This window comes from Cololabis saira, chromosome 13 (genome assembly GCF_033807715.1).
Source record: "Cololabis saira isolate AMF1-May2022 chromosome 13, fColSai1.1, whole genome shotgun sequence".
Classification (NCBI taxonomy): domain Eukaryota; kingdom Metazoa; phylum Chordata; class Actinopteri; order Beloniformes; family Belonidae; genus Cololabis; species Cololabis saira.
Window position 1 is genome coordinate 39,581,025 of NC_084599.1, and position 8,700 is coordinate 39,589,724.

An 8,700-nucleotide genomic window follows, 5' to 3' on the forward strand; every position below is an offset into this window, starting at 1 on the left:
CCCGTACACTGTTTCTGAGAAGTTGTCAGACTTAAATTATTTGATTGCAACACCGGGGCGGAAAAAGTCAACACAACTTTGTCACGTTAATCTCCTAAAACCATATTACAAGCGTAATGTGGATTTTGGTCAGGCTGATGGGGATGGTGTGAGTCCTGCTCTCCTTATCTGTCCGGTGTCTGTGACACACGAAGAAGATGGGGTGCTGGAACCGGATGACAGTTTGTTATATGGCCGATTGAAGAATTCCAAGTCACTCTGCAATTTGGACAAGTTGTTGTCTCACTTGCCTGAGCCTAAGAGTAGTGAGTTGTCTAGATTGTTGTTGAAATATCCCTGTTGTCAGGGTTTGACACTTCCCTCCAGTTTGTGAGTTTCAGTTCTATCCCTCCTGTGTCCCATTGGCCCTGATTGTCTGCACCTGTGTCTCGTTGTGTCTCGTTATCCCCTGTGTATATCTGGTCTTGTCATTCCCTTGTTCCCTGTCGGTCCGTACTGTTTGTCCCTCGATGTCTCCTCTGTTTTTTTTTGCCGTTCATGATCCTGGTTCTTGTTAATCCTGCTCTGCAGCGCTTTTAGTTCTTGTTTTTTGTAAATAAACCCTTTTTGTTGAGAATTCCTGTCTCCGGCCTGCGTTTGGGTCCTCATTCAACCAATCATAACACCTGTCTGTTTGGAGACACTCCTTCGCGCACTAGCTGGATTGAGCATGATATTGATGTCGGGGACGCACTGCTGATTAAGCAGAGGTTTTACCGCATGTCACCTGAGAAGCTCAAATATCTAGACGCTGAAGTCGAGTATATGCTTCAGAATAACATTGCTGTCCCGTCTATGTCGAGTTGGGCCTCTCCCTGTATTTTGGTGCCGAAACCAGATAAAACGCCGAGGTTTTGTACGGATTTCAGAAAAGTGAATGCTGTCACCAAACCAGATTCCTTTCCATTGCCGCGCATGGACGATTTTATAGATCAGGTGGGGTCTGCCAAATTCGTAAGTAAATTAAATCTGCTTAAAGGATATTGGCAGGTGCCTTTGCCAAAGCGCGCACAGGAAATATCTGCGTTTGTCACGCCGTCAGGTCTGTATTCTAATACAGTGATGCCATTCGGGTTACGGAATGCTCCAGCCACATTTCAGCGGCTGATGAACCGAGTTGTGTCAGGTCTGGATGGCTGTTCAGTTTACTTGGATGATCTTGTAATTTTTAGTGATACTTGGCATTCTCATCTTCGGTGCATCCGTGCTCTGTTTGAACGGCTGGCCGAGGCGCAGCCCACCATAAATCTAGCAAAGTGTGAGTTTGCTATGCCAACGGTGACGTATCTTGGTCGTGTGGTGGGGCAAGGCAGTGTGGCTCCTGTACAGGCCAAGGTTCTGGCAGTTGACAAGTACCCATAGCCAGAGCCGCCTGGGAGATTTGCGAGGCCCTGTGCGAAATGGATGGGGGGGCCCTCGAAATTTTGGGGGTTTTTCGGGTCGGATCGGGTGTCTATATGCGCAATTTTAACTCTCCAATTAGCAAAATACTGGATACCTTCCCCTGCCTCATCATCATCTCTCTCCTCGACGCGGGGCCCCACAGCTGCTGGAGACCCGGTCGGATCGGTGATTTTTGTAACAAATTTATCAAACGAGCCTTTCAGAGAGGCATTATACTCTTCCATTTTCTTTCGTTTTTTTTCTTTTTTCATCCCCTGATGGAAATTTCCTGATTCTGTCTCGTTCTCTCGACATTGTGTGACAGTTTGTTCCAACTCCACCCGTCTGGATCAGAGCTTGTGTCTGCGCTTGGTCTGATCAGTTGTATTGAACAACAGACACGCGCATCATTGCACATATATTTATTGATATGCACAGACTAGTACACGTTTAGGTCTGTAATGGAACGTGACTGTTGATATTTATAAGGGAAAAAAAAAAATAATTTTGAAAAAAAAAAAAAAAAAAAAAAAAAACGGCCCATAGCGCGAGGCCCCTTGGGGCGCGAGGCCCTGTGCGGTCGCACGGTTCGCACACCCCTTGCGGCGGCCCTGCCCGTAGCCTACAACCAAGAAAGAGCTTCAGCGGTTTTTAGGCTTAGTGGGTTACTATAGGAGTTTCTGTAAGAACTTTTCTACAGTGGTGTGTCCTCTGACTGACAAATGAATGGGGCTGGCAGGGAAAAGAGAGCCACACTGAAGGCAGTGAGGTTTTATAGACTGGAACACTGGGCCCAGGTGCTCCAAATCAGCCCAATCAGCTCATCTCACATCAGACTCCTCAAAGACAAATAGAGAGTTAGGCATGCCCACAATTAGACAGGGTCATCACAATTGACAAAGAAAAAAAACCTGAACCCCTTTTAAGAGGAAAACCTATAATTCTCATAATAGTCCATAATCATAATGGTTGACACCTCCCTCGGGCACTTTAGATGTCCTTTAAATGGTCTCCCATCTGAACTGACCCTTTTCCTGACCTCACCATACCTCAGTCTGTCTCTGTGTTATCAGCAGTGATCAGCAGACGTGATGTGGCCTCGGCCGTCTCCAGCAGCGACCGCATTGTGTTTGCAGATTAGAGATTATTATCACGATCTAATTCCATTATCTCATTATCATCAGGGAACATTTCGTTCACAAGAAACAACCATTTTTACATCCAGATGATTGATGAGTTCAGAGCAGGAACCGGCTCAAACACAAGGATGGGAGATGCTCACTGGCACAAACGGCCGATGGATCCAAACAGCACAGGGGCTTTTGAGAGGCGCTCAACTGTGGAGCAACGAAATTCAATCTCAGCACCCTTAAAGAGACAAGTAGGGCCACTATTAATCATATTATTTCATTAATTCATTTACTTTTAAGAATTTATTGGCAGATTGTAGTAGACTATTTTCTTTCCGCCCAATCAACCAGGTGAGTACGGAAGAGTATTAGGGCCAGGCAGGAGAAAAATAAAAATACTATTTTAGAGGAGGAAGATTTTATTTTCATTATGCACACAAAAAAGTCAAAATGTTGAGAAAAAAGTCGAAATGTCGAGAATAATGTTGAAATACAAAATTTTGTGAATAAAGTTGAAATGTTGAGAAAAAGGCCAAATTTCGTCTTTTTTCTCGAAGTGCACAATAAAAAAAATCTTCCCCTCTCAAATATTTTTTGAGCCCTGATACTCTTCCGTAGGTGAGCTAATGTTGAAGAATAATATAAAATCCAGTTCAGAAGTCTGCTGTGGTGTCGTGAGTTTTATTCAGTAAGCCGGCGGTGAGCAGACCTACGCAGATCGTGTCTGAGTTGGTGTGCCGATCCAGAATGGCTGAAATCATGACTTTTTATACAGTAAGTTCAAAGCACAAAAGGCAAGAATCAACAAGCCAAAGGTGAAAGACTAAAAGCAATTAAAGGGTATAGACCAGGGGTCAGCAACCCGCGGCTCTTTAGCGCCGCCCTAGTGACTCTTTTCAAAAAAGTTTGACCTTTTTTTTCCTTTTTTTCTTTTTTCCTTTTTTTCTCTTTTTTTCTCTTTTCTTTTTTTCTTATTTTTTTCTTTTTTTCCTTTTTTTTCTTTTTTCCTTTTTTCTATTTTTCTTTTTTCCTTTTTTTCTTCCTTTTTCCTTTTTTAATCTCGACATTTTGACTTTTTTCTCGACATTTTGACTTTTTTCTCGACATTTCGACTTTTTTCTTGAAATCTGACTTTTTTCTCGACATTTTGACTTTTTTCTCGACATTTCGACTTTTTTCTTGAAATTCTGACTTTTCTCTCAACATTTCGCCTTTCGCCATTTGCCTTCATTCTAAGGCTGATACAAGACTTTTAATTTTTTGCGGCTCCAGACATATTTTTTTTTGGTGTTTTTGGTCCAATACGGCTCTTTCAAGATGTTGGGTTGCCGACCCCTGGTATATACAGTCAGATGTGATCTGTGCCCAAATGAGTTGGTATTAACATATCAGTCAGTCAGGAACTTGGTCATATGGCATTCCCGTGGTTCAAGTCTGTGGTGAGGCCAGTTCAAAGGTGTGGGCCCTGCAGGGGGTAGAAAGCTGGGGCTTCACGTCAGCAACGGTGTCACAATGCCTCAACACTATCCAGCACCCCGAAAAATCACTTTCAAACCCCCCGATGTTTGATTTCTAGTCAGTCATCAAACAGCAACAGCTTTTAATCCGTGAACTAAATATAACCCGTTATTGTTTAACCACATTCATGGATGCTGGTTGTTGTTTGCTTTTACTGGCGGAGGACACCAATCGATCATATATTGCCATATTTCCTCATTAGCATATTTTAGCGCATATTATTTCATTTCATTTTCATTTCATTCTTTATTTCATTCATTAAAAGAAAAACAAAACAGTTCAATATAATTACAACAAATATTTTTCCTTGAATGAAAGGGAACAGAAAGAAGACTAAGCTTATTTTATCTGTCCCTTTTTCCTAAGAAATCAAATTTCAAATAATGTAATAATAAAAAAAATTACGCAATTAAAAAAAAAACACTTTCCAATAAACGTAATTTAAAAAACAAACAAAAAACAAAACCAAAACTACAACAAAGTTTTAAAATAACACAAAATAGCTGTCGTCAAACACAGATAGTCGTATTCTTTTTTGATTCAAAGAAAAAAAATATGTCAGTGGTGCTAAAAAGAGAGAGAGAAAAAAAGAAAACCCTCCTAACATAACAATTATCATATTTCTTCATCAAACTGGCTGAAACAGAACAGAAACACAACGTTCCATTAATTTTGTCCTGGATTTTGGTTTTTTAAAGATCTCTGTTCCTTTTAAGTTATACTTATTTTCTCTTTTTTCAAGATTTTCTTATGAGCTTATGAACATAATTAACAGTGTATATTTGTATATTCATTGGCAAAATGTTCTTAATTTGCAGAATTCTGTGGTCCACTAACTCAAGACATTTCAATAGTTTTATGTGAAGGAATAATGGATTTGAAGGATGACTATATTGTTCTCTACTAATTATTGTTATGGCTTTTTTTTTTGTAAAATGAAAATAGACTGAGTATATTTTTTGCAAGCATTTCCCCAAACTTCAATGCAATAGATCATATATGGCACAATCATAGTGTTATATAAAATATACAATGCCTTGTTATCCAGTATTATTAGAATATTAGAAATAAGATGCCATCTATTTTAGTGAATAAACTCCATGTTTTAAAATAAGTAGAAGACCAAGGACCTGGATTTCTAGAAATGAACAGAAAATAAAAGAGTTTTCTGGATTTGTTGCTAGTAAATGTTAAAATGGTCCAGTCTGGCTGTGAAACTGGTGGGATCAGACACGTTCCAGCGTCAGAGAACAACTTATCAGCAGAGGAAACGAGAGGACGGCCAGCGAAGGGTCAGAGGTTTCACTGTATGTGTCTTTAGGATTCTCCACTCAAGGGTCACGAGTCTCAATTATGTTGCTAGAAGGACGGGGAAAGATTAAGAAGAGCAGTTAATCTATAGCAGCGTGAAGGACGGCACGTCCTCCGGACGACGCTTCAGAAGGTCCAACTGTTGATCTGTGTGAAGTAAACAGACTTGATTGTGATTAGAGAGCAACATGTGGTTAAAGCTAATCAATGAAAATCAGTGGAGGTCACAGCAATGTTTACCAGAGAAAGTGAGAGTTTCTGGCCCCACAGTGAACTAAGATGTAGAAATGCTGGGACTGTGCAGCCGAGGAACCTAAAGAAAAAGAAAGATATTGAGCATGAAGATTGAAGCTGAATAAAAAGGATATGTGGGTCTAGTATAGGATTTTTGTCCCGTGATGACATGGCTAAGATATTAGTCTCAGTTCAACATGAAACATCATTTTCACACGATTACCCCTTTTCCACCAAAGCGGTTCCAGGGCTGGTTCTAGTTCTGGTTCTGGTTCTGGTTCTGGTTCTGGGCCAGGGCTGATTTTTCAACCGGACTTTCTGTTTCCACTGACAAAGAACTGTCTCCGGGCCAGAAGAACCGGTTCAAAAGTAGCACCAACTCTTTGCTGGTCTAGAGGAAAGAACCACTTACGTAAGCGGAGGGGGCTGAGGAGACATTCAAAAGTTATGGCAGAAAGAAGGAACTATCAAATATGGAACAATCAGATAAAGGGGGGGGTGCGCTTTTTGGCATCTATCGTCACCACGGTAACGCTTTTGACTGTGAAAAGTAATTTGTTGTGTTGTAGCAGGATGGAGACGCACATTTTGATGTATAACACACCTGGGTGCACGTTACGGTTTGGGCGAAGAAATGGCCGAAGAAATGGCATAAATTGCGGCAAAATTACACGATTAATTCAAAATGGCCGACTTCCTGTTCGGTTTCGGCCATGGCGCCAAGAAAATTTTCTTTGTACGTCAAACCGTATTGTGGGGCTTGAGGCACAAAGTTTTCAAGGGGGCGCTGTTGAGCCATTAGGCCACGCCCATTAAGGCAAACCATTAAATATCAAATTTTTCACCAGGCCTGGCTTGCGTGTAAAATTTGGTGACTTTTGGGGCACGTTTAGGGGGAAAAAAAGGCCCTCATTTCATCAGAAGTGCTCAGGCCCTAATCAACAGCTATTCAAATACTTATATATATGTATTTATATATATATATATATATATATATATATATATATATATATATATATATATATATATATATATGTATATATATATATATATATATATATATATGCTCATATATTTAAAATCCTAAATCAAAAAATCTAATGAGTATAACCTTTGATAGCAGATTGTTTGAAACTATTCGGTTTCCTTCTGAACTGTTATTCAGACAGATTTTTAAATGAATAAAACTAACGATATCTTAAAAACCATCATTCAGACTGGAAAGCTGACGGTACAGATTTTAGTTTCGTGCGCCAAACAAAGAAAATCAATGTTAATGTGCAAAACGTTTCGGCTTTATTAGGTTAATGGTGTTTATGGTGCCAGGTCCAGTCCTCTGCCGACTTCATGCCTTTTTAAGGGCAACAAATCTGCGAGCCTGACGTGCTAAACGGTAAATAACCCTGGTTTAATCTAATCATCTGCACATCTAAATTGAACAGCTAAAGAGATCAGAAACATGCATAAATATTTACTAAGGGTTAGTTTGTTTGTCACGTTTGGCGAAAAAAGCCCCAAAACAAGACGCATTGAGAGTGTTTTCGCTGCTGGTTTGGTAGAAGTGGTTTAATATTTCAGCAACAACCTCACACGAGTTTGAGAGTGGATTTGTTTTCCATTAATGCCTGGAAACGGTTGTTTTCTCTGTGTTGTGGATGATTTTATCCATTGGAGAGAAGAGAGTCCATAAGGGTTGATCGTGTGAGTTTTTTTATGTCCTCTATAAACTAGAGTAGCTGAGAAGGTCAAAATCACTCACACTTTGGACCAGAGCTAATAGTTCTCAAGCACAAGGAGAAAAACATCCAAACATGTCACTGAATTGCTCTGAAATCCATTAAATGATTTATTATTCACACACTTTTATCCAAACCAAAGTAAATGATCCCTCAGGTTGATATGGAGTTCAGTATCTCGTCTGCAGAAACTTCAGCACCTACAGATTAGTAGAAACTAAAGAGTTTGAGAGAAGAATACATAGATGAGTCTCAGCTAAACAATATTGTCTTAGTAATATTGAGCATTAGATTAGAATTAATTATTAAATCCAATATATGCAGCACGGTGGCTTGGTGGTTAGCACTGTTGCCTCACAGCAAGAAGGTCCCCGGTTCGACTCCCAGGCCCAGCAGGGTCTTTCTGTGTGGAGTTTGCATGTTCTCCCCGTGCTTGCATGGGTTTCCTCCGGGTACTCCTGCTTCCTCCCACAGTCCATAAACATGCATATTAGGTTAATTGGTGATTATAAATTGCCCGTAGGTGTGAGCGTGACTGTGCATGGTTTGTGTGTTTATATGTGGTCCTGTGATGGACTGGTGACCTGTCCAGGGTGTAACCCCTGCTTCTCACCTGAAATGAGCTGGGATAGGCTCCAGCAGACCCCCGTGACCCTGCAAAGGACAAAGCTGGTATAGATAATGGATGGATGGATATTAAATCCAACTGAAACAAATATTAACCAACATCCATCCAACACAGTCAAATATTGAAAAGTTAAAAACTTTGAATTGTGAACATTTCCATCCATCCACTCATCCATCCATCCATCTGTGCATCCATCCATCCATTGATTGATCCATCCATCCTCCCATCCATCATCCATCCATCCATCCATCCATCCGTACATTCATCCATCCCTCCATCATCCATCCATCATCCATCCATCCATCATCCATCCATCCATCATCCATCCATCCATCCATCCATCATCCATCCATCCATCATCCATCCATCCATCATCCATCATCCATCCATCCATCATCCATCCATCCATCCATCCATCCATCCATCCATCCATCCATCATCCATCCATCATCCATCCATCATCCATCCATCCATCCATCATCCATCCATCATCCATCCATCATCCATCCATCATCCATCCATCCATCCATCATCCATCCATCATCCATCCATCCATCCATCATCCATCCATCCATCCATCATCCATCCATCATCCATCCATCATCCATCATCCATCCATCCATCATCCATCCATCCATCCATCCATCCATCCATCCATCCATCATCCATCCATCCATCCATCCATCCATCCATCCATCCATCCATCCATCCATCATCCATC